This window comes from Camelus bactrianus, chromosome 8, assembly GCF_048773025.1.
Source record: "Camelus bactrianus isolate YW-2024 breed Bactrian camel chromosome 8, ASM4877302v1, whole genome shotgun sequence".
NCBI classification, from domain to species: Eukaryota; Metazoa; Chordata; class Mammalia; order Artiodactyla; family Camelidae; genus Camelus; species Camelus bactrianus.
In genome coordinates, this window is record NC_133546.1 from 77,623,037 (window position 1) to 77,649,989 (window position 26,953).

Here is a 26,953-nt window from a genome sequence, read left to right on the forward strand (position 1 = left end):
TTAACCAACAGGCACAGTAAAAGTGCTCAACATCACTAATCATCAGGGAAATGCAAATCAAAACCACAATGAGATATCACTTCACACCTGTCAGAATGGCTATTATCTATTTAAAGAAAATGAATAACAAGTGTTGGTGAGGATATGGAGAAAAGAGAACCCTTGTGTACTTTTGGTGGGAATGTAAATTGGTAGAGCCACTATGGAAAATAATAATGGAGTTTCCTGGAAAAAAAAAAAAAAACAACTAAAAATAGAACTACCATATGATCCAGTAATTCCACTTCTGGATATTTATAAAAGAATACTAAAACACTAATTCAAAAAGATATATGCTCTCCAGTATTCATTGCAGCATTATTTACAATAGGCAGGATATAGAAGCAATGTAAGTGACAATCAATAGATGAATGGACAAAGAAGATGTGATATATGTATACAATGGAATATTAATTTAAAAAAATGGAATCTTGCCATTTGTAACAACATGGATTGACTTAGATGGTATTATGCTAAGTGAAATAAGTCAGACAGAAAGACAAATGCTGTATGATTTCACTTATATGTGGAATCTAAAAATCAAATGAACAAACATAACAAAACAGAAAAAGAGTTACAAATACAGGGAACAAACTGGTAGTTGCTAGTAAGATGGGGATTCAGGACTAGGCAAAGTAAGGGAAGATGAAAAACAATGTAAAAGCGATGAATAGTAGGCTAACTAACAAGGAAGAATGAATAAGTGATCTGGAAGATAGAATAATGGAAATTACCCAATTAGAATAGCAGACAGTCAAATGAAAAAAAAAAAAAAGCAACATATAAGATCTATAGGATAATATAGAGTATGGGAACTTGTTCATAATAGGGGTTCCAGAAGGAGAAGAAAGAGAAAAGGTGATAAAAAATGTGTTTAGAGAAATTATGGCTGAAAACTTCCCAAATCTGAAGAAGGAAACAGGTATCTGGGTACAGGAAGCAGAGAGAGTCCCAAATAAGATGAACCCAGACAGACTTACATCAAGACATATAACTAAAATGGAAAAAATTAAAGAGACACTATCTACAATAGCCAAGACATGGAAGCAACCTAAATGTCCATCGACAGATGACTGGATAAAGAAGTTGTGGTATATTTCTACAATGGAATACTACTCTGCCATCAAAAAGGATAAAATAATGCCATTTGCAACAACGTGGATGGACCTACAGATGATCTAGGGAAGATCAATAAATCCAAGAGCTGTTTTTTTTTTTTTTTAAGATAACCCAAATTGACAAACCTTTAGCTAAATTAAAGGATACACAATTAAAGGCTAGATTACTTGCTTTATTATAAGTTTTACATGCATTTTAAATTATAAAAGTGGTATTATAGAAACGTAGGAAATAAACAAAAGACTTAAAATCATCTATAAGCCTGCAACATTGATAAAATCACTGTTACTCTTTCAGGTATTTCTTACTTGTTTTCCTCATGTAATTTATGTTTGAATAGTTGAACCATATTGTATATATAATTGTTTAGCCTTATCTTTTCAGCTAAGGAAATTTGTTCTCATTCTGCTCTTGTGAGTAAAACCTGTTAATTTCTAATGGAACCATTGATAAGATATAACAGAATATTTAATATGCACATACACTTCTGTCTAGCACCACAGTGCCTAGAAAATTTTAAAGGAAAGCAAAGATATTATCATCTTCATGAATACTAAAAATATTCATCAGTGTTCTCTAAAACTTGGGCATAAAAATAGTGGTCCAAAAATATGAGATTGGTTAAATGAATTGTGGTATAACTACACAAAGTAACTACATTTAGCTATTACAATTATGTTGTAGAAGTCAGTATACTGATTAGGAAAAATGGTTATGGTCTACAGCTAGGGGATGATTCAGGCTGAAAAACAGAATATTCTATACCAATTCATTAAAAGACTATATGTACATGGCTATGTACAGATATAACTACAAAGAGAGACAATGAAAGATTAATAGTAATTGCTTCTGGTTTATGAGATTATCATTAAAACAATTTGGGTTCAATCGCAGGACAAATGACATTCTAGAAGGGAAATTAAGAGAATTGTGTGCTTACAAAATCATTGGCAGGGCTGGAGAAGCAGGCTCTTGATTGAGCTTCCAGAAATGACTCCTAGACCTGCCAATTTGGCTGCTTCCTCTGCCATGATCTGGAAGCTGCTGCCACAATTGTTGGCTCGAGCATCAGGTAAGCTCAGCTGAGAGCCACACCAGTGAAATAGTGCAGCCACTAATCCAGGGAATAGACTCTGTTATCTCTGTTATCACTGAGGCAGAAAAACGAATGCCAGCAGGACTGTGCTTGACAGCAAAAAGCAGAACAAATGAACAAATATAATAAAACAGAAACAGACTCACAGATACGGAGAACAAACTAGTGGTTGCAAGAGGGGAGGGTTGTGGGGAAATGGGTGAAATAGGTGAAGGGGCTTAAGAGCTGCCAACTACCAATTATATAACAAGTCACAGAGATGTAATGTACAGCACAGGAAATAGACTCAATATTATTATAATAACTTCGTATGATGTGTAATCTATCAAGTATTGAATCACTATGTTGTACCCCTGACGCTAATATAATATTGTAACTCAACCATACTACAATTAAAAAAAAAGTAAGTGCAGACACAACCTCTTCCCACCTTCCAGATCTGTGTGGGTCATCTGCTTGGTGGAAGCTGGGACATGCATGGACACTGAGCTCAACAAGTCTTCTAGCCCTCAGCTCGCCAGTCTCCAAAATGCTGAGGGAAGCTATAGGGGATTGGAATGGAGTTCTGACCCCATGTACCAACGTAAACACAAAAGCTGATTTCAGTTTCCTCCTTTATAATTTGATGCTTTTTAAGTTTTTCAGCATTGAGTATATATTATCTTTGCAATTGGAAAGAAATAATAACATTTTATAATAGGAAGCTTCAGTGTTATTACACAGGTTTTAATAACCATCACTTTTAATAGCTATTTGCTTGGTTCTCAAATGAAAGAGAATTTTTCCTACTTTCCTTCTGCAAAGTGAAATCCAATTCCAAATAGGGTTTCTGTGTTGACTTAAAATCACTGAAAATATTTAAACCTGCATGAAATGCAAAGAAAAAACCATACATGTGAAAGGCAAATATAACTTGTGACGTGTAGAATGAGGATCAAGGACACATATACATATTTAGGGAAAAAGGAGAAAACAACTGTTTTTCATCTTGACGCACAACAACACACAATTTTACCTTGCTGGCCAACCTGCAATATGAAAACCAAAATGCTCCTTCTATAACTTCGCTGTGAGTGCTGAGAAAAACGTCTAGGGAGTGAATCTTCTTGAGTCAAGTCTACCTATCAAAAATGGGGCGGATTTAGCTTGGTGAGGCTGCTGGCGCTGTCTGCCAAAGGAGAGCAGCTGGAATATTAAAACCGTTCTGCGCCCTAGGGAGGAGTCTTGTTCTTCCCTGTGATAGGCGCCTGCAGGCTTTCCTCTGTGCAGAATACTGATTCAGTTTGATTTTACTGCTCTCTGTTCTGTATTTTGAGATGTCTGTTGAGTGCCTTCCAGTGCACAAAATGACACAGAAATTCAGAATTAGGAAGATAAGGGTTCTGGTTTTTGAAGGCTTTTTTTTTTTTTTTAAGAGTGATGAACTGAGATACCCACATTTATACAATGAGAAAGACTGCAAATGACTAAACGACTAGGTCTTTAGATAGAAAATAATGTCTTGATGGATCTCCCCTACATTAAGATAAAGCAACAGGTTTCAAGCCTGACAAATTTTTGGGGAAAAAAAAATGACAACTTCATGGGTCCAACTCCAGAAGTTTGATTTAGCAAACTGAGTACATAGCTGAGGACCATGTATTTTACAAAGCCTTCTGAGGTGTTTCTGATAATCATCTAGGTGTCAACCACTGGGCAAGAGAAGGCAAAGACCTGCTGCGGTCTGCTTTGACACACCTACATCACACAAATATTTTTTAATATCAGTCACTGGGAAAAATGAAAAAAAGTGATTTTATTGACAATATAGCTAAAGAAAGAAATAACATCATCACATGTCCATCTACTCGTCTTTCTCTTTATCCTCCCATATGTCAGCATCCATCCCGAGGGGGCTGTGTGTGATGGGTGCTATGCTAAAAGCCTTCTTTAACTGTGACCTGATGGTGCTGGATGTTGACTGAGGCTTGTGTCTAGAGGAAATGAAGGAATACGCCAATAACAGTAGTTTCTCCTCATGTTCAAAGGCATGTCTGTGCCTGTGCCTGGCAGATCCATCTTCCCCAGGGCTGCTACATCATAAGTGGGAGCTCAGTTTTTTACTGGGGCATTTGCTTTCAAGAAGTACAAGAAGAACTCAAAGAAGTACAAGTTTTTAATGGAGGGATAGGAAGGCAATCAATCATTTTCCTGTTGATTTTAAACTATCTCTCGTTCTGTAACAGCATCATTTCATGACTTCTACTCTGTAAGTAGAATTCAGCTCAATTAAATCCCTATCCATTAGGAATGAGGGAGAGGAAGAAGGGCCCATGGCACAGGAAACACAGCAGCGCTACACAAAGAAATAAAAATCTGGTCCTTTAATTATCTTGCTTAAAATTCTTCTCTGGCTCTTCATTGCCTTAAGAATAAAGCACAAACTGCTTAAACATGGCTTACAAATGCCATCAATAATCATGCCTACACCAAGAGTAGGCATTAAACATTCCATCAACTCCCCTACATTTCTGAGATCCTTGCAGTTGTTGGGGACAGGGAGCATGTAACTGGAGCTAGCCGATAGGCTGTGGGAATAAATGATGTATGTCACTTCCAGGCTGAAATATACAGAAGACCTTCAGATGTCTCTCCCTGATGTGGACACGAAAGCCAGATGTTCCTGGTGTTGCAGTTACTAGTTGTGAATCTCCACTCTGGATCCCTAAGTGGCTCTGCGCATCCCACTGCCATCAGCTTGCCTCCAACTTACATTGTATGTATGTGAGAGGTAGCTGTTATGGTGTCAAATCACTGATATTCTGATGTTTCACTGTTATCTGAGTGTAACCTAGAAAATCTTGACCAGGTAGAATTGCCTGCCCACCTCACTTCATCTTTTGCTGCCATTTTCCTTACACCTGAGGCACAGCCAAACTGAAACTTCAAGTTCCTTGATCTTGCTTATCTCTGATCCTTTGCAAAGGCTGTTCCCTTTTTAGATTGCCTTTATCCTCCTTTTCACAGTCAAAAAATCACTTCCTCCAGAAAACATTTTTTGATCTAAGTCCGCATTTGATGCCCTTTCTAGAAGAGCACCTTGAATATCCCCTGTAATTACCACATCACGAGGGAATTACCTCCCCTTGTGTTCCTTTGAGCTGTAAACAGTTGTGGACAGAGAGTGTATCTACTTTGGCACCACTACATTCTTAACATGGAAAATAGTACCGACCACATGGTAAGTCTCAATGAGTATTTTTTGAATTGCATGACTGAATGAACAAACTCACCAAGGCTGGGTTTAGAGAGCTAGGGCAAAGGTAGAGCGAGGGACGCGGTATGGCAGCAGTTGGAGGGTTGCCAACGTTTTGCCTTCAGGGCATGCAGATGATGGTTATTGTCCCCCCTCTGCTGCCTGCTTGACGGCTGGGCCCCCTGCACCCTCCTGACATTGCATTCTCCTTGCTAACCTACCATGATTTATCAAAGATGTGTTAACCCCTATGGCCAGTGATTAAAAAATCCAGTTGGCTCCTGAACACTAAGTGGCAAATGTTTCCTGTAATCAAGAGGAAGACAGGCTGTTCCCCTAGCAATATTTTGCTTCTAAGTAAGAGGAAAATTAATCTAAAACTGATTGCTATATTGTCAATTTAATGTTATATTTGTCTGCTTCTTTTTGAAGTGCCCTTTGCACTCCAAGTAATTTCTTTTTTAATGGGGAAGTCGGTTCCAGATTAGAAAGCCGCAAGAAGGCATCCCACATAGCATATATTTTTTTGTTCTGTTTTCTTCTGGATTTGGCAATCCAGGGACATGATTTCCCTCAGCTGAGTAATATTAGGATAAAAATAGTCGCCATTTGTGGATGTACAACATTGTTAAAATGTACTCCATATGTTTTAATGAAAGCTATTCACCCAGATATCTTGTCCCAGCTAGCAAACTGATTCAAATGCTGAAAGCAAGTAAGTTGATGAAAAAAAAAAAAACCAACTAACTAATTTTCCACTTTCCCCTTTATTGTAAGCCTATTCTCTAATGGTTTATCCAAATATTTAAAATTCCACTGGGCTCAAGTAAGAGGCAGTCAGATAACTAAAAAGAAATTAAAGAGAAATGCAACAGATGAATGTTTTTTAGAAGCTCAGAAATGACCGAGTGTATCCCTTGCCATTCACTTGAGTTAGGGTGTTATAGCACAGAATATTGAATCTAAGCATACTGATTTTTCTAGATCTCAGCATTAGTAGCCAGAGGGCTTGCACTTCATCAAGACAGTCTTCACCTTTCATATATTTTTTTCCTGAATAAATAGAAACTACTTTACTTCCAGTGTAACTGAGATTTTTTTTTTTAAGTACAGCTAGTTACGATGGGTCAATTTCTGGTGTACAGCACAATGTCCCAGTTATGCATATACATCCATATATTCCTTTTCATATTCCTTTTCATTAAAGGTTACTACAGGATATTGAATGTAGTTCCTTGTACTATACAGAAGAAATTTGTTTTTTAAATCTATTTTTATACATAGTGGCTAACATTTGCAAATATCAAAGTCCCAAATTTGTCCCGGTCCACCCTCCTTCCCCTAGTAACCATAAGAATGTTTACTATGTCTGCAAGTCTGTTTCTGTTTTGTAGATGAGTTCATTAGTGTCCTCTTTTTCTCTCTTTTTTTAGATTCCCCATATGAGTGATATCATATGGTATTTCTCTTTCTCTTTCTGGCTTACTTCACTTAGAATGATTAGAATGATGATCTTTAGGTCCTTGCTGCAAATTTCTCGAGTACAGCACAATACTTCAGTCATTTATGAATGCACATATATTCATTTTCATATTGTTTTTCACAAGTTACTATGAGATATTGAATATGGTTCCCTGTGCTGTACAGTATAAACTTGTTGTTTATCTATTTTATATATAGTAGTTAGTATCTACAAATCTTGAACTCCCAGTTTATTCCTTCCCACCTCCTTCCCCCCTGGTAACCATAAGTTTGTTTTCTGTGTCTGTGAGTCTGTTTCTGTTTTGTGAATAAGTTCATTTGTCTTTTTTTTTTTTTTTAAGATTCCACATATAAGTGATACATTGTATTTTTCTCCCTATTTCTGGCTTACTTAACTTAGACTGATGGTCTTTAGATGTCTTCGTTGGAGAAGTGCTTGTTTAAGTCCTCTGCCCATTTTTGGATTGGGCTTTTTTTTTCTGTTGTTGTTAAGTTATATGAGCTGTTTATATATTCTGGAAATTAAGCCTTTGTCAGTCACATCATTTGCAAGTATTTTCTCCCATTCTGTAGGTTGACATTTTGTTTTGCTTATGATTTCCTTTGCTGTGCAAAAGCCTATATGTTTAATTAGGTCCCATTTGTTTATTTTTGCACTTCTTTCCATTGCCTGCATAGACTGCCCTAGGAGAACATTGCTAAGATTTATGTCAGAGAATGTTTTGTCTAGGTTCTCTTCTAGGAGGTATAATTTCTATAAATCTTCATATTGTAAATACCTAGAAGAGAATTGTGACTTTGCCTCTTTTTCTTGAATTATTGAGAGGACTCTATTCCTGTTAATGTTACCACCCCAGGTTCATTTGCCTGACACACAGCAAGCCAAATGCTGGAGGTTTACAGCAGAGAAATGGTTTATTCACAAGGCAGCTGAGTGAAGAAACTGGAGAAGAAATCTCAAATCCACCTCCCCAAATATGAGGGCCTGGGGAAAGTTATAGGTGAAGATTATAGGATATTCAGAGGTGAAAGGGAAGGTGACTGTAGACAGGAAAAGGTGAATTAATTGTCACTCTGCACAAGTACAACTGAGTTTCTTCATGGGATGCACGTGCAATTTTAGGGGGTGTTGGTATAAAACATGCAAGGGAATTTGGGCCTGTGATACTGAAAGGTCACCAATGTGTAAGCCAGTCTATTCTGCACACTCTGATCAGTCCTATTGTTTCCACTGGGTTTCAGCCAGTTTTGTAGTGTTACAAGCAGAAAGTTTTCTTTAACAAGCTGTTCCATTATTTGCTGTTCTGTAAGACAATCTCAAGAATTTCTGTTAGTCACCAGTTTCTGTTAACCTTGTGGGCAGTTTCATGATGGGTTTTTAACTCATGGGGGCATGGTTTCATTAAGACAGTGCACTTCTGGAATAATTCTGTAGACTCAAAATAGATCTTCCTTAACTTATGATGAGATTATGTCCCAATAAACCCATCATAAATTGAAAATATCATAAGTTGAAAATGCTTTTAATATACCTAACCTACTGAATATCATAGCTTAGCCTCACCTCCCTATGTCAGAACATTTGTATTAGCCAACAGCTGGGCAAAATCATCTAATATACAACCTATTTTACACTGAAGTGTTGACTATCACATGCAATTTATTAAATATTTTACCGAAAATGAAAAATGAATGCTTGTCTGGGTGCAGAATGGTTGTAAATTGTTACTCTCATGATCATATGACTGACTGAGAGCTGTGGCTCCCTGTCACTGCCAAGCATCACAGGAGAGAATTTTATTGCACACCACTAGCCTGGAAATGATCAAATTTCAAAATCTGGGTATGGTTTCTACTGCAGTTGCTTTTGTGCCATCATAAAATGGAAAAACTGTAAACCAAGCCATTATAAGTAGGGCACCATCTGTTTACAAACCTAACAGTTTCTTTGGTCATTTTCTAGAGAATATTTAGTTCTTTATTGCATTGGCTCTTTACCTACCTGCACATTAGAATCACCTGGGAAATGTAAGAAATTATGGGCCCCCACCTTTCACTATTTAAAGCAGAACTCCTGGGGGTGAGGACTAGTCATTAGTGCTTACCAGCCTCCCCAGGTGATTCTAATTTGCAAACAGGGTCAGGAACCACTGCTTTGCTTATAACTCTGAGTAGCATGATGGGGGCTACATTCTTGTACAATGGAAGCCTTTTCATTTTCAGAGTAAATTTCTAGTCACCTAGCTTTATTTATACCTAATGTTCACAATTATATCTGCATATGAATGTGTTCAAGCTAATGCAGAATTATTTTTCTCATATATACTTAATAATCATAATGAACTTCTACTTAACATTTTAAAAAGCACTGTATATACACACACACACACACACACACACACACACACACACACACACACACACACACGTCACATGATTTATTCCATCTACAGATCAAGCTGAATGTTTGGTCAAATAACTGTAAAAATTCCTGAGCTCTCCAAGTTTTATCTGTGTATGAGTTAGTTCATCATCATATCACACACTTAAACTGATCTTCCCTTCCTTATTAAGATTTAAAGACACATCCTCACCCTTAACAAAGAGAAATAGGAGCAACATCAATTTCAAGGAATGTCTTTGAATTTCCCATGACTATAATTGGAGAGAGTGCTCCTAGTGTTCAGATGTGGCCCACCTGGGAGAGTTGATGGCTTTCACTCAACTCTCCTTTAGCACAAATGGAGGGGCTGCAAATTATAAGCTCAAATGATCATTCTTTAATAAATACTTATTTTGCAGTTATTTTGTGCCAGGCATGCTTCTCACTCCAGGGAACATAGCAGCAAAAAATAAAAATAATAATAAAAATAAAAATCTTTGTCTTCATGGAGTTGACATTCCAATGTGAGGAAACAGGCAATAAACAAGACCAAAGAGTTAAAAAAAAATTAGATGGTGATATATATTTTGGAGAAAAGTGCAGGGAAGGGATAAGGACTGCCGAGGTTGTAGAGGACATGATGAGGAAAGGCTTACGAGAGAAGGTGATGTTTTAATAAAGATTGAAGTAGGTGAAGCAGCTAGCCAGGAAGATACCTGGAGAACAGCAAGGGTAGAGCCTGGTGTTTTCAGGAAAAGCAGCAAGACTGTATTTTTGGAATAGAAAGAGCAAGGGTGAAAGGAGTTCCTGTAGATGGTGAGGTTGGAGGGACTGTGGACTTCTGTTGCTGAACAAGTTAGTGCCATTTTAAAGAGAATCTATAAATGGTCCACCATCAGATGAATACTTGGACCAGACGAAGTTTATGGGTCCTCATAAGATCTCATGATGCTTGGTCGCTGCCAAGACATACTTTTACTCGCAAGTATCTTCAATTTCCAAACCAGTGGGGGAAAAACCATGAAAAGTCAAGTTCAGCTCCCCCTTATTAAAATATAATCTCCATGAAGGCAAAGAGTTTTACATTTTTTATTGCCTTTTTTTCCTTCAGGAGCTAGAAGTGTGCAAAATGAATATTTGCTGCAAAAATGAATATTCTTTTAAAGAATAATCATTTAAGCTTACAATTAGTGGCCCCCTATTCTTGCTAAGGATGAGTTAACTGAAAATGAATCAACTTGTTCAGAGTTAAAAAGAATGATTATGGTTGTGATGTTAATAAACCTTTCTTTACAATCATAAACATAATTTAAAAATAAAGACAATTGCTCATATTACAATTCTGGCACTTAAAAATCTTGTATTTTCAGGAGCAAAAATATCTCTTTTCTCAGTTACCTGCATGCCCCCGTTCCTCAGTTCTTTGTTTAATTTCACTTTCTCTGTTCCAATGTCATTTTCCTTGGCCACCTTATCTCAAAGTGCCTCCCTTTCCCTTGCCTGTTACTTTCTATTTCCCTTACTCTGCTTCATTTTTTCATCATAGGGGTTATTAGTTGAATTTCGCCCCTCCCCCGTATATGTTGAAGCCCTAACCTCCAGTGCCTCAGATTGTGACCTCATTTGTAAATAGGGTCTTTGCAGACGTAGCTAAGTTAAGGTGAGATTATTAGGGTGGGTCTTAGTCCAGTATGACTGGTGTCCTTATAAGAAGGAGAAATTTGGACACAGACATAGACATATATCGAGGGAAGCGTCTAAAGAGACACAGGGAGAATGCCATGTGAAGACAGAGGATTAGAGACACACCCACAAGCCAAGGATGGCTGGTAAACCACTAGAAGCGAGGAAAAGGCATGGATGATTTCTCTGCAGGTTCCACTTGATATATGATATACCATTTATTTGTTTAATTTCTGCCCGCTCCTACCAGACTCTTAAGTTCCATGCAGAAAAGGATGTGATATATTTCCTTTACTTGTGTACCTCATGTACTTAGAACAGTGCCTGACACTCAATAAATATTTGCTGAAAGAATGTAAAGCTAAACTATTTTATTTTTCCCTTTCATTTTTTGCTTTGTTTTTGGTTACTATTTGTTCCTTCTAAAAATTAATCCAAGTCCAGCATTGGAGAGGTAGGAAAAAATTTCAGTAATTGTGAAAATACAGTGGAAAATTTCACTCTATATTCTGTTATGGTTCCCCAAGAAATACTGTGATAGGATTTAATTCAGTGTAAGGAGAGTCTTAAGCACCTCTGAGCACGTTCAGGAAAGCACTGTGACCGGGATGGAGACGTTGCTGGCCCAGGAGATACTGGGTACGTAGGATAGGTGATCCCCATGTGTGTGGACCTCCTAAATGCTGATTGTGCAATTCAAAGAAAGAGGCAGCAAGTTCTGGCTGGACTGGTCCATTTCCTTCCCTTTTGCTGTTACCGACTCTGCTGTTACGAAGCAGCACATCCGCTCACCAGTAGACCTGCTCTCCAATTTGCAAACAGGAAAACATTCAGTAATAAAGCTCATCGCTCTGGAAAATAAAAATCCCCCCCAGGCTTCAAAGTCCACAGTGACTTCTGTGATTTTCTTAGGGTTGAAAGTTGGTCTGTGAGAACTGCACACAGGGCCACGTGTCTTCAGCCTTCAGTGTTACTGTCAGAGGCAGATGGGAACTGCATGAGCTCAAAAGAAAAAAAACTGGGTGCACCTTCCACCTTCACTTGACCAGGATGCACCTCCCGCAGCAACTTGCTGCAAACTCTAGTCATGGAGGTCACACCATGGATTTATTTGTTTGTATTAAAAAATTATCCACAGTTCCATTAATCCTCACTCTTATCTAATTCAACTACCTCATCTGGCCAACTCATGTGAGAAAAAAAATCCTACCCCTTCGTTTTGATGAACAATCTAATATGACTCACAAATAAAATATTTTTAAATTAATGATCTCAGGGAAATCCTTTTAATAGTGCAGAAGCGTGATATTCTAAAATAGGAAGGATTAAAACAAAATGTGTTTGTGCGTAAATGTCCCTTCTAATGCATGAGTTTTGGAAAGTGCCAATTTCATGAATAATTAGCCTGCTTTATCTTCATGTTACACAATCATTTCAAAAACAAAACTGTGTAGATGTTGCCACCTACTGTTTGCCTGGAAACTGACTCATATAATCCACTTTATATAACAATACTCTTCCCTCTGCATGTCTTTTTTCTCAAAGATAATTTTAATCTCAATTCTGTCTTCTTTTAGAATGATTTATTTACTTACTCTTAACATACTCTATCCAAAGGGTCATCCTGAGAAAGTGACCTAATATTCCTTAAATCTTCTCCAATATGATGAAATCATTTTCAGGTTTGAAAAGACGTGCAGTGTATATAATTGAAACCCCATTTAAAAGATATATTAGGCAGAGGGGCTAAGATGGCAAGGTAGAAGGATGCTCATAGCTCACCCTCTCCCACAAACACACCAAGACTGACATCCACGGACCCACCCAGCCAATCAGAGCACCTGCTCAACTTTGACAGATCATCGCCTTCTTCAAAAGACAAAATACGCCACAAATCTGGTAGGACAAAGAGAAAAAATAAAGAAGAAAAAGAAAAATAGTGTAGGACCAGTCCCATGGGGAGGGAGTGGTAAAGGAGGAATAGTGCTCCTATGCTGGGGATCCCCTTCTTCAGTGGAGAGGTCAGTGGGGCAGGGCCCTGCAACCCCCAGCTCTAGACTTGAAGTGGCAGGTCGGGGATGGGACAGGCTGCCCGAGCTGGACAGAGGACTGGGGCCGGTGGTACAGAGGCAACCTCAGGGGACTGCAGGGTGCTGTGCACCATAGCTTGGACGGTATACAGAGCAGAACAACCTAGGTCCCCCATAAAACATGGGGAAAAAAAAGCAAAGCAACATTGCTGGTGTGCCCTGGGGAGAGTGATGCTGTAGCCTTTGTCTCCGCAGACCGGAGGCACCTACTGGCACGTTATTGGGAGAAGAGGGACGGGGCTCAGCCACAGCCACCATATCCTCTGGTGTGCAGCGCCCTGGCAGGGGAGGGGTGGAAACCTGAATCCCTACCTGGGGGCTCGGAAACCTCCTAGATGGGACTGAGATTTGTTTACAGCCCCAGGCAGAGGGGACATTTCTGCCCTGTGCCTCTGTGAACTTGGGCTTCTAAGACAAAGAAACAAGGAGCAGAATTCTGGCACAGAGCAGGGGCGAGGGCTGGTGCAGCTGATTTCTGAGGTCCTGCCCACTGAGCGGGGACCCAATGTGGCACACGAAGCAGCACTGAACAGGGGAGCGACCTGCCCACCTACCAGTGCTGGAAGATGGTGCTGGGAGAAGCACAGATCGGGGGGTGCTACCTGAGGACCTCTGGGACAAGCAGAGTTTGTGCAGCAGGGCGAGGGGAGGAGTGGTGACAACCTCAGAGCAAAAAGGAGACCCTGCTTAATAGCCAGGGCAGGCTCTGGCCACACAACACTGGCCACACCTCCAACCAAAGGGATAACAGCCAAAAGGCATAGAAGGAAGACTTGGCAACCACCCACACTTAAAAAAGACCTCACAACAAAATTATTAGGAGTATACAGTCTTCGTGAGAACACATCCTCTTTTTTTTCTTTTTCTTTTTCATTTTTTAATTTTTTAATCCCTTTTAAAATTTAATTTTTTTAATGAAAAAAATTTTAAATTTGTCTCAATCTGATTTTTATCTCTTAGTTTTGTTCTCCTGTTACTGATTATATTATGTTTTCAAATCTTTTTTCTTCTTTTAAATTTTTTTAAAAAATTGTCTTAATTTGATTTTTATTTCTCTTTGTATTGTTCTGTTCTTGATTATACTCTGCTTTCAAATCTTTTTTTCTTCTTTTATATATATTTTTAGTTTTATTTATGCATCCACTTTAAATAAATAAACACCTTCAGGACCACAGTAGATAACTGATATTCTATAAGATATAGTGCCAGAGAAATATAAACAAAATGAAGAAGCAGAAGAACCACTCCCAATTAAAAGAACAAGAGAAATTCCCTGAAAGAATGATCAATGAAATAGGCACTGATGGTCTACTAGATCATGATTTCAAAAAAGTAGTGATCAAAGTACTGAAGGAGACTGTGAATACAGACAGAGAATATGTCAAAATGGAAATTGAAACTATAAAGAGGAGCCAGTTAAAATTGGAAAACTCCTTTGCTGAGATGAGAGCTGAGCTAAAGGCTGTGAAAAGTAGGCTAGATAATGCTGAGAAATGAATAAGTGACTTTGCACCCAATCAGAACAGCTGAGAGAAAGACAAGTAAAACCCAATGAAAACAATATAAAGAATCAATGGGATAATATAATGCTTGCCAATCTCTGCATAATAGGAGTCCTAGAAGAAGAAGAAAGAGCAAAAACAATTGAAGAGGTATTTGAAGAAATCATGATCGAAAACTTCCCAAACCTAAAGAAGGAATCAAATATCCAAGTACAGGAAACACAGAGGGTCCCAAACAAGAAGAACCCAAACAGATACACACCAAGACATATTATAATCAAGATGGCTAAGGTTAAAGATAAAGATATGATTCTAAAGGCAGCAACAGAAAAACAAAGAGTTAGTTTTAAGGGAACCCAATAAGGCTTTCATCTGATTTCTCTACACAAATACTACAGGCAGAAGGGAGTGGCAAGATATATTCAAAGTCCTGAATGAGAAAAAGATACAACCTAGGATACTTTATCCAGCAAGGCTATCCTTTACAATAGGAGAGATAAAGAACTTCACAGAAAAACAAAAACTGAAAGAATTTAGCAAGACTAAACCTATACTAAAAGAAATATTAAAAGGTTTACTCTAAATAGAAAAGAAGCAGGATGCTACATAAAGGAGAAAACCATAGTTGGAAAGGTGATAACAACAATGAATTACAACAGAATAAACATAAATTTGTAAAAGAGGACATCAAAATCATTAAGGGTGGGAGAGGGGAGCAAGAAAATTACAGATATTTTTCCTTTTTCTTTTTTCTTTTCTTCTGTAGGAAGGGTTTGAGCTTATATCACTATCTACTTAAAACAAATAGATATAGTAATGGGTTAATATACATGCAAAACAGGGTAATCACAAGACAAAAGCTGAGAAAAGAGTCATAAAAACTAAAAAGAAACCCAGATAATACAAAGGAAAATTATCAAACCAAAAAAAAAAAAAGGAACAAAGAGGAAATACCAAATCAACTACAAAATGCCAATAAACACACATCTATCAATAATTACCATAAAGGTCAATAGACTAAATGTTCCCATCAAAAGACATAGAGGGGCAGACTGGGTAATAAAACAAGAACTTACAATATGCTGCATACACTTTAGGGAGAAGGACACACATAGATTGAGAGTGAGAGGATGGAAAAAGAAATTTTGTGCAAATGGAAATGACAAGAAAGCAGGAGTAGCAATACTGATTTCAGACAAAATAGACTTTAAAACAAAGGCCATAAAGAAAGATAAAGAAGGACATTTATAATGATTAAAGAGCAATACAAAATGAGGATATTACACTCATTAACATATATGCACCCAATATAGGAGCACCTAAATACATAAAGCAAATACTAACAGATATAAAGGGAGACACTGATGGGAATACAATCATTGTAGGAGACTTGAACACCACATTGTCATAACTGGACAGATCTTCCAGACAGAAAATTAATAAGGCAACAGAAAAATTAAGTGATTCAACAGAACAGTAAGACTTGGTTGAAGTTTTCAGAACATTACATACCCCTAAAATAGAATATACATTCTTTGTGAGTGCACATGGAACATTTTCTAGGATAGATCATGTACTCAGGCACAAAAAGAAGCCTCAACAATATTAAGAAGATAGAAATTATTTCAAGCATGTTTTCTGACCACAATGGCATTAAACTTAGAAATCAACTACAGAAAAACAAAGGAGAAAAAAATGACAGCATGGAGATTAAACAACATGCTACTCAAAAACCAATGGGTCAATGATGAAATCAAAGAAGAAATTAAGAAATACTTTGAGAAAAACGACAATGAAAACACAACCACACAGAATCTATGGGATGCAGCAAAGGTAGTGATAAGAGGGAAGTTTATAGTGATACAGACCTTCCTCAAAAAAGAAGAACAAAGTCAAATAACCAATCTAACCCAGCAGTTAAAAGAATTAGAAAAAGCAAAAAACCCCAAAAGTCAGCAGAAGGAAGGAAATAATAAAGATCAGGGAGGAAATAAATAAGATTGAGATTGAAAAAACAATAGAAAAAAATCAATCAAACCAAGAGCTGGTGTTTTGAACAAGTAAACAAAATTGACAAACCTCTGGCCAGGCTCATCAAAAAGAGAAAAGAGAGCACACAAATAAACAAAATGAGAAAGAAAAATGGAGAAATTACAACCGATACCACAGAAATACAAAATATCACATGAGAACACTATGAACAACTATAGGAAAACAAAATGGGTAACCTAGAAGAAATGGACAAGTTTCTGGAAACATACAGTCCACCAAGACTGAATCAAGAAGAAATTGACCACTGAACAAACCAATCACCAGAAATGAAATCAAATTAGCAATAAAAAATCTCCCTACAAACAAAAGTCCAGGACCGGATGGCTTCACTGGGGAATTCTACCAGACATACAAATAAGAACTCATACTGGTCCTTCTCAAACTCTTCCAGAAGATTGAAAAGGAGGGATTACTCCCAAACTCATTTTATGAAGCCACCATCACCCTGATACCAAAACCAGACAAAGACACTACCAAAAAAGAAAATTACAGACCAATATCACTGATGAACATAGATTCAAAAATCCTCAACCAAATATTAGCAAACAGAAACCAACAGCACATAAAAAAGATCATACACCATGATCAAGTTGGGTTCATCCCAGGAACACAAGGATGGTTCAACATACACAAATCAATCAATGTAATAACCCACATCAACAAGAAAAGGACAAAAACCACATGATCATCTCAATAGATGCAGAAAAAGCATTTGATAAAATTCAACACCCACTTATGATAAACAACCCTTTCCAAAGTGGGTATAGAAGGAAAATATCTCAACATAATAAAAGTTATTTATGACAAACCTACAGCCAGCATAGTACTCAATGGTGAAAAACTGAAAACCTCCCCCCTAAAATCTGGGACAAGACCAGGTTGTACACTCTCACCACTCCTACTCAACATAGTCTTGGAAGTCCTAGCCACAGCAATCAGGCAAGAAAAAGAAATAAAAGGGAACCAAACTGGAAAAGAAGAGGTAAAACTGTCACTATATGCAGATGACATGATACTATATATATAAAACCCTAAAAGGTCCACGCAAAAACTACTAGAACTAATTGAAGAATTCAGCAAGGTTGCAGGATACAAGAGTAATGTACAAAATTCAGTTGCATTTCTTTACACTAACAATGAATCAACAGGAAAAGAAAGTAAAGAAATGAACCCTTTTAAAATAGCACCCAAAGTAATAAAACACCTAGGAATAAATCTAACCAAGGAGGTGAAAGACTTTATACATGGAAAACTACAAAATATTGATTAAGGAAGTTAAAGAAGTCTTAATAAAATGGAAAGATATCCCATGCACCTGGATTGGAAGAACCAGTTTTGTTAAAAAGGTCATACTGACCAAGGCAATCTGCAGATTTAATGCAATCCCTATCAAATTATCTAAGATTTATTTCACAGAATTAGAATAAATCATAATGACATTTATATGAAATCACAAGAGACCCAGAATTGACAAAGCATTACTGATAAAAAAGAATGAGGCTGAAGGAATAACCCTCCCAGTCTTCAGAAAATACTACAGATCTACATTAATCAAAACAGCATGATACTGGTATGAAAACAGACATATAGATCAATGGAACAGAATAGAGACTCCAGGAATGAACCCACAAACTTTTGGTCAATTAATCTTTAACAAAGGAGGGAAGAACCTACAATGGAAAAAAGGCAGTCTCTTCAGCAAATGGTGTTGGGGAAACTGGATAGCTGCATGTACATCAATGAAACTAGAATACTCTGTCACACCATACACAAAACTACAGTCAAAATGGCTTAAAGACTTAAACATGAGACAAGACACAATAAATCTCCTAGAAGAAAACATAGGCAAAATATTATCTCACAATGTACATCTCAGCAATGTTCTCTTAGAGCAGTCTACCCAAGCAATAGAAATAACAGCAAGAATAAACAAATGGGACCTAATTAAACTTACAAGCTTTTGCACAGCAAAGGAAACCATGAGCAAAACAAAATTACAACCTACAGAATGGGAGAAAATATTTTCAAAAGATGAAACTGACAAAGGGCTTGATTTCCAGAATATTTAAGCTTATAAGACTTAATAACAAAAAAACAAACAACCCAATCTAAAAAATAGGCAGAAGACCTAAACAAGCAATTCTCCTGTGAATACATATGAATGGCCAATAGGCACATGAAAAAATACTCAATATCACTAATTATCAGAGAAATGCAAATCAAAACTACAATGAGGTATCACCTCACACCAGTCAGAATGACCATCATTCAAAAGTTCATGAATGACAAATGCTGGAGAGGGTGTGGAGAAAAGGGAACCCTCCTACACTGCTGGTGGGAATGCAGTTTGGTGCAGCCATTGTGGAAAACAGTATGGAGGTTCCTCAAAAAACTAAAAATAAGACTTACCATATGATCCAACAGTCCCACTCCTGGGCATATATCCAGAGAGATCCTTATTTCAAAAGACAACTGCACCCCAATGTTGAGAGCAGCACTATTTACAATAGCCAAGACATGGAAACAACCTAAATGTTCATCAACAGATGACTGGATAAAGAAGTGGTGGTATATTTATACAATGGAATACTACGCAGTCATAAAAAAGAATGAAATAATGTGCTTTGCAGCAACACGGGTGGCCCTGGAGAATGTCATTCTAGGTGAAGTAAGCCAGAAAGAGAAAAAAAAAAAATATGGTATCACTTATATGGGGAATCTAAAAAAAAAAAAAAAACAACTGAACTTATATATAGAACAGAAACAGATTCAGAGACAAAGAAAACAAACTTATGGTTACCAGGAGGGGAGGGTGTGGGTAGGGATAAATTGAGAGTTTGAGATTTTCAGATACTGACTGGTGTATATAAAATAGATAAACAAGTTTATACTGTATAGCACAGAAAATTGTATTCTATATATTATAGTAGATTATGGTGAAAAAATATGAAAATAAATACATGTATATTCATGTATGACTGAAACATTGTGCTGTACACCAGAAATTTACACAACATTGTAAACTGACTATACTTCCATTAAAAAAAAAGATAAAGGTAAAATGAAAACATTTTTATATAAAAAATGCATTGCATTTTATGTGTCAGAAAATTTTTTTAAAAAATGGGCTGAGGACTTGAATAAATACTTTTTCTGAGGAATTTCAGCAACAGTGGCAGACCCACTCAGGAACCGTCAGAAGGACAGTTCGGCTCTCTCCCTGAGCAAACCAGCCACACAGCAAGCCTCTCTGGATACGGAGAAGCCTGTGGATGTCGCTGCTTCCTTGTCTGACATCGCGAAGGCCACGGAGCCTGGGACTGGGGCAGCGCCGGCCCCAGAGGCTGTCATGAGTTCAGGAGAGGGCTCCTGCCAGCGGCGAGAAGGCCAGGCTGAGTGAGAGCCCCGGGGTCAGGAAGAGCCTGAGCGTGCTTCATTACAAACGGGCCCCCTGCGCCCAAGGACATCCCGTGCTGCTGTCTCACAGCATCAACGGGAAGAGCAAGCCATGGAAGACCTTTGTGGCCGAGGAGTTTGCACATCAGTTCCACGAGTCCGTCCTGCAGCCCCCCCAGGAGGCCCTGCGGAAGCATAAAGGAACCGCAGCTGTGCTGTCTGCAGAGCAGAACCACAAGGTTGACACGTCCGTCCACGACAACATTCCTGAGCTGCAGGCCTGGAGCCGGCTGCCTGCCCCAGCACAGCGGGCAGCAGGAGACACCGCTGGGAGGAGGGGCCCCTCCCGCAGGAGAGGGACCAGGACTCGGAGGAGGACAGCAAGGATGGCGGAGAGGAGGACAATGAGGACCACGCCCAGGCGCAAGGGGCAAGGGATTGAGGCCATTTTTGAAGCTTACCAGCAATCCATAGAAGAGCAAAATCGGGAGCGGCAGGTGTTCCAGACGCAGTGCAGGCAGGCGGCCGGAGGCCCAGCACCGCGGCCTCAGCCTCAGCGCGGAGCAGTTCTCCCGCAGCGTGGCGGAGTCGAGGAGCCAGAAACAGAAGAGTGTTTCAGAAAGGGAGCGACTGCAGGCAGCGCTGGATCACTTACGCAAGTGCCTTGCGTTGCCTGCAATGCATTGGGTAGGGGTTACTTTAAGGGATATCCTAGGTGGCGGTTTCCCGGGCAGTAGGCCGAACCTATAGTATAGAGATATTACCTGTTTTATTACCTTTAATATTTAATGTTTTTCACTGGCAGATTTGAAGCTTAAGAAATGAGAATGTGCCATGCATGAAGCAAAGGATTCCAGGCTCCACAGAAAAAGAACGAACTCGCCTTGACTTTAGTGCAATTGCATCACCTTTGTAATTCAGCGAGCAACCGATGTAGGATGCCCGTAGTTTTTTCTTTTTAAAGGCGGTTGTATTCTTTCCCCAGGCCCTCAGTTTTTAATCTGAAAACAAAGGCTCCGTTACCAACACTAGAACTCGATCGTTTGTAGCCCCTGGGTGTGTCAGATAGGACCCCACGGCTTCTGTGCCCTTCCTTGCCGTGTTCCCAGGCCTCGAGAACCCAGTTTGCTCTCGCTGCAGTCGGGGCCGGTCTCATTCTTCCCCGGGTCGGAGGAGACCTGCTTCAGCTGAAGGAAGTTGGGGTGCATTTTAAGTAAAGGGTTTATTTCTTTGTTTCAGTTACTTTTCTGCTAAATTCCCTTCAAAGTAACAGATCCTAGGAGCACACAAAGCAACAGTACTGAAGCCTGGAAAAGCTCTGTACCTAAAGATAAAGCAAATCAACAAACTGAAGGTACCTTTTTATTACTGTGAGGGTGGGAGGGAGAATGTACCGAGCTCTGTGTGTAACACTGCGTTGTTACTGCAGTGGTTGGTGTTTTCATACAAACGTGAATTTTGAGGGAAAACTCAAAGGTGCTTTAGCTTTGTACTGTGTATATATATTAAAAAACAAAACAAAACAAAGTTTTGTATGTTTTTATTACTTTAATTATTGTTATAAAAAAGCTTGCCGTTTTTAATATGTGGTTTGGGGGATTTTGTTGTTTGTTTTCCTGTTTGGGGGTTTTGTTTGTTTTTGTTTTGTTTTTCTGGGCAAAGAAACAGCAACAAAAAACCCCCCTTGTTTTTAGTGTTTGTACTGCTGCTGGTCAGGACATTAAAATATTGAAGTGTTTTTAAAAATTAAAGAAGAGGAAAAGTAAAAGAGCTTAAAAAATATTTTTCCAAGGAAGACATACAGATGACCAATAGTCACATTAAAGGATGGTTAACATCACTAATTATCATATAAGTGCAAATTAAAACCACAATGAGATATTACTTCACACCTGTCAGGATGACTGTCATCAAAAAGATCATAAACAACAATTGTTGGTGAGGATGTGGAGAACAGGGAATCCTTGTACACTGTTGATGGAAATGTAAATTGGTGCAGCCACTATAGAAAACAATATGGTGGTTTCTCAAAAAACTGGAAATAGATCTACCATAAGATCCAGTAATTTGATTCCTTAGTATATATTTGAAAAAAACAGAAACACTAACTTAAAGAGATACATGCATTCCAATGTTCATAGCACTGTTATTTAAACTGCCAAGGTATGGAACCAACCTAAATGTCCATCAGCAAATGAACGAATAAAGAAAACATGGTATATATATGCAATGGAATATTACTCAGCCATAAAAAAGAATGAAATTTTGCCATTTGCAACAACATGGATGGACTTGGAGGGTATCATGCTCAGTGAAGTAAGTCAGACACAGAAAGACAAAAACTGTGTATCACTTATGTGGACTCTAAAAAATAAACTAATGAATATAAGAAAACAGAAACAGACTCACAGATTTAGATACAAACCATGTACAAGTGGTTACCAGTAGGGAGAAGGAAAAGAGGAGGGGCAAGATAGGGATAATGAATTGAGGTACATCTAATATGTATAAAATAATCTACAAGGATATATTGTAAAACACAGGGAATATAGTCAATATTTTATAATATTACAAATGTACTATATCCTTTAAAAATTGTGAATGACTATATTGTAGAGCTGTAATTTATACAAGTAAATCTTGATTAGAAAAAAGAATACAATCCACTTTAAGAGAAAAAAAAACAATTAGATCACCCACTTACAGAGAAACAGTTAAATGAATTTATTTTTTTCCCTTATGGAGTCTTATGTTACTTATATGATCAAAATTTTATAAAATTTACAACAAGAACAACAACAAAAACAACAAAAGCTCAGGGTTTATTCTTCCAATTCACATATGCATGCTAATTATCTTTTAAATAGTTTTTTTTAAACATTCTTTTCCTTTCAACAAATTTTTTTCTCTCTGAAAATTTGAGGAAAAATATCAAATTGGCAATTTCTGAAAAAGAGACAAAAATATATGAAATACATCTTGGTTTCAAATTTTTTATAAATGCCATTCTGAAATTCTTCCTCCTTTATCAAACTTTCAACTATCATTCACTTTCTACAAATGGAAGAATCTATTTCTTCTTATATAGAATCATCTATTTCTTCCTATGTAGACTTCCAACTGAAGTTTTCAGTATTTAGAAATGCTTCATGTTTGATATCAAGCATCACTCCTAAAAACTAAGAAGCACCTGTGCCCTCCTAAGATAGGGTGACAGTTTGATTTTTGCTGCAAGTGATCAAATAAATCCCCCAGTCAGATTGGACTGTTTGAGAGACCAACAAATGGTACCAGTAGTTTCTTTAATCTGTATGGCTCCTGATGGGTCCTCACTAATGCAAAGAGACAAAGGTTATTGAAGTTCTCTGAGCTTATATTTATGCATCTATTTATGTTTTCTTAGGTGCTGCATTTTTTCAAAAAGCCTGAATTCCTTCCCATCTTGTCTGGTTGAGAGTATGGACTCTGGGGACAGGCTGTTGGAGTTCAGATTCCTGTTGTGCCGCTTACTAGGTGTGAGGCTTCCACAAGAGTGCCTCAGTTACCCCATCTGTAAAATGGGGGTAGTAATGGTAGTACCTCACTGGTTTTTGGTAGATTAGGTGAGTTACTATCTGTAAAGCACTTAGAGATTCACACTAAGAACGATTTAAGTGTATTTTATTTTATTTACTACAGTAATGTAGCAGTGCTAAATATCTGTAAAATTCCTAAAGCTTTTGTTGTAATTAAAAACTTTTACAACTGGAGTTGAGGAAACAGTATGAACACTCCAGCTTTATCTAAGTCACAATTCCGAAGTGAAGAGATTGATACACACTGCACTGTGTAGGCACATGGGCTTTCACTGAAGAAGTTCAATTAATGAGCCAAAGCAAGAGTATTTTTGGAAGTTTTAAAAAAGTTTTGTTTCTTTCTCTAAAGTATGTTTGCTTAATTAAAGGCATATTACTTTAAAACTTATGATGCTATCAAAGACTTATTTATTTGTGCTGTAACATAAAAAACAACAATGGACAGGAGATATATACCATTTACATTATCACCTAGCATCCTTTATAGTAGCCAGTATACAATGAAAAAAAATTTTCAAATGAGATTCAGCCCTATTATTTTAGAGTCTAATATCTTTATGTTTTTTTAAAATACATTGTATATGGATTACAATTATATCTGTTTTATTGAAAAATTATTCATAAGTCATATAGATTTAAGTAGAAGGTACGACTTAACTTTAATTTTGTCTACATTCTACGAGGCAGTGTGGTGGGGATACTGAGTTCACTTTGTGAATCTCTCTTACATGGGCTTCCTAGATTGATTCTCACCAAACCTGAAGCAAGAGTAGATAATACAGATTACATTCTAAATCAGGAATGTGGCTAGAGAACACTGAAGTGTTTGGTATGTCAGTTGTGTGAAGGCCTCCGACTTTATCTAAGAAACAATTATGAATATAAATAGTTACTTATGGGTGAAGATATCTGACAGAGGTTTTCAGTCCTTTCTATAATACAAAGAAAGCACACATGATAGCCTCAGTGGCTACAGTGACTGACAGGAGGAAATAGAATATTACTTGACACTAAGTCATCATAAAAATTTGATTTAGTATGTCATAAGAGATTATTTGTTCTTTGGCAATACATACTTAATTCTCATAATTGTAGTGTGATCTTTTTTCCTAGATAATAAACTCAATTTTTTATATATCATTCATTCATTCATTCATTCATTCAGCAAAAGTATATCCATCTCTTACTATGAAATAAGCAGTGTTCCAGGTGCTCAAATTACAAAATGGAATCCACCCTCTAAGATGCAAATGCTCTGATATGTAAAACTCCAGGATTTTATAGCTCATGTGGGAGATGTAAAAACAGGTAAAATACACTACAACTTGGTAAGTACTATATAGTTATATGAAAGCCAGAGGATAGAGTAACTAAGTGTACATAAATTAAATAAGATCTCCTATCAAAGAAAGAAAGAGGGAAAGAAAGAAAGTAAATACAACAATGGAAAGAATTTCTCTTTGAAGAATGAGTATCAACAATTTATTCATTTTTCTACCCCTCCAATTTTCATCAGTTTTCCTAATCATCCTGATAAAATATTGTGATTTTAGTAGGATCAGTATTTAGTACTTACATTGTTATGATTATGTAAAGCTATTTACAGTCAAGCCACGTAGTAGTATTATGTAACTTTTCTTTGCCAATATAATTTTATCTTTTCCAACGAGTTAATAATTGCTTCCCCCCCCAGTATCCCATGTATATGTTAGAAATTCAACCTGAATTATTCATACACAAGAGGTGTTTTATTAGTTTATTCTTCTTGAAAATTATTTCTTGGACTTTTGTCCTGAATATATATGATAGTACTTTACTGTTGCTATTCAGCTGTCATTCTGAGATTTCACCTTGTCAATTTCCCAGGGATTCTCCTTACTCTCCCCCATTTGGGTCTCATGTTACTTGGATCCATAGTTTTCCTCTGTATTGGTTCCCTATTTCAGAGAAACATATCTTTCATTGGTTTTCTGAGAAATGTATATGAGTGGTATGTGAAACATGTCTTCATTTCGCTCTTTACTTGGTTATTAGTCTTAACTCAGTATAGAACTGTGGGTTAGATATTTTCCTACGTGATTCTGAAACTTTCTCTATTGTTTCCCAGCTTCCAGTGTTGCTATTTAGAGGTCTGAGTTCATTCTGATTCCTCATCCATTGTATGTGCTAGCATTCTGAAATTTTATGATAGTGAGTCTTGTATCAATTTAAATCCACTTAGCCAGGTATTCAATGTCCTTTCATTCTGGAAAGTCATGCCCTTCAATTCTGAGTAATTAATGTTTTTGAAGTTTCCCCTCTATTTTCTCTCTTATCTTTTTCTGAATCTCTTATTATTCATATGTTGAACTTCCTGGATTGGTCATCTTTTTCTTTTTAATCCCTTCTATCTTATTTTCCATTTTTGTCTTCTTTCTCTAATTTCTGGAAATTTCTATGAGGTTCACTGCATTGTTTCTTGGTTTTCCTCACTGATTACATGGATTAATTCTCTGTGATTAAAAGTTTGGTACAATTTATCTAACTGCTTTCTACCACTCAATTTTTTTTTATTGTCCTCATTTTCATTTTCTTTTCTCCTTTTTTTACTTATGACCCTTAGTTACCTTTTTTTTAATGGGCAAAAGTAGATGCATGTATTAAATCTGACATCTCTTCCCCAAAGGCCTCATCTACTTTTTAAAGAAAAATTTATAACAATAAAGGGTATTTTTATCCCAAACAATCAGGTAAAAAATTTGATTGATTAATCAAGAAAGTCAGCAGAAATAAGAAATCATAAGAAAGAGTATATATTTTAAACATATTCTTTTAAATTGACTTGTATGATTACATATTTATTAGCTAACTTATTGACTTTGGAACAATGCCTTTTTTTGAATATACATCCATTGATTTGAATTGCATTGTTTTTCTTGCACAAACCATTATCAGAGTGTATCATATAAGAATAATACAAGATTTGTGTGTGTGTGTGTGTGATGCAGGTTTGTAAAGACTATTGTGAGATAGTCTGAAAGAAAATTCCAAATTTAGTAAATTCTCTTAATTATTTTACAGTTGTATCACCCAAATGGAATTCAACAATTTGAATTAGATATGCACTCCTGTAGACTAAATCTCTCATGAACTGACTTAGTACCCTTATAAAAGGGACTCCAGAGAGCCCCCACACCCTTTCTGCTATGTGAGGACACAGGAGAAGATTGCCACCTATGAATCAGGAGGCTACTCTCCCCAGGCATTGAAACTGCTCTTGATTTTGAACTTCCCACTCTTCAAAATGTTGAGAAATAAATTC

The 26,953-nt window shown here is 37.2% G+C and overlaps 1 pseudogene; it reads left to right on the forward strand.

Annotated features, from left to right (window-relative positions):
• Positions 1–2,148: 2,148 nt before the first annotated feature.
• Positions 2,149–21,579, forward strand: LOC105074227 (genetic suppressor element 1 pseudogene; annotated as a pseudogene).
• The last annotated feature ends 5,374 nt before the right edge of the window (positions 21,580–26,953 follow it).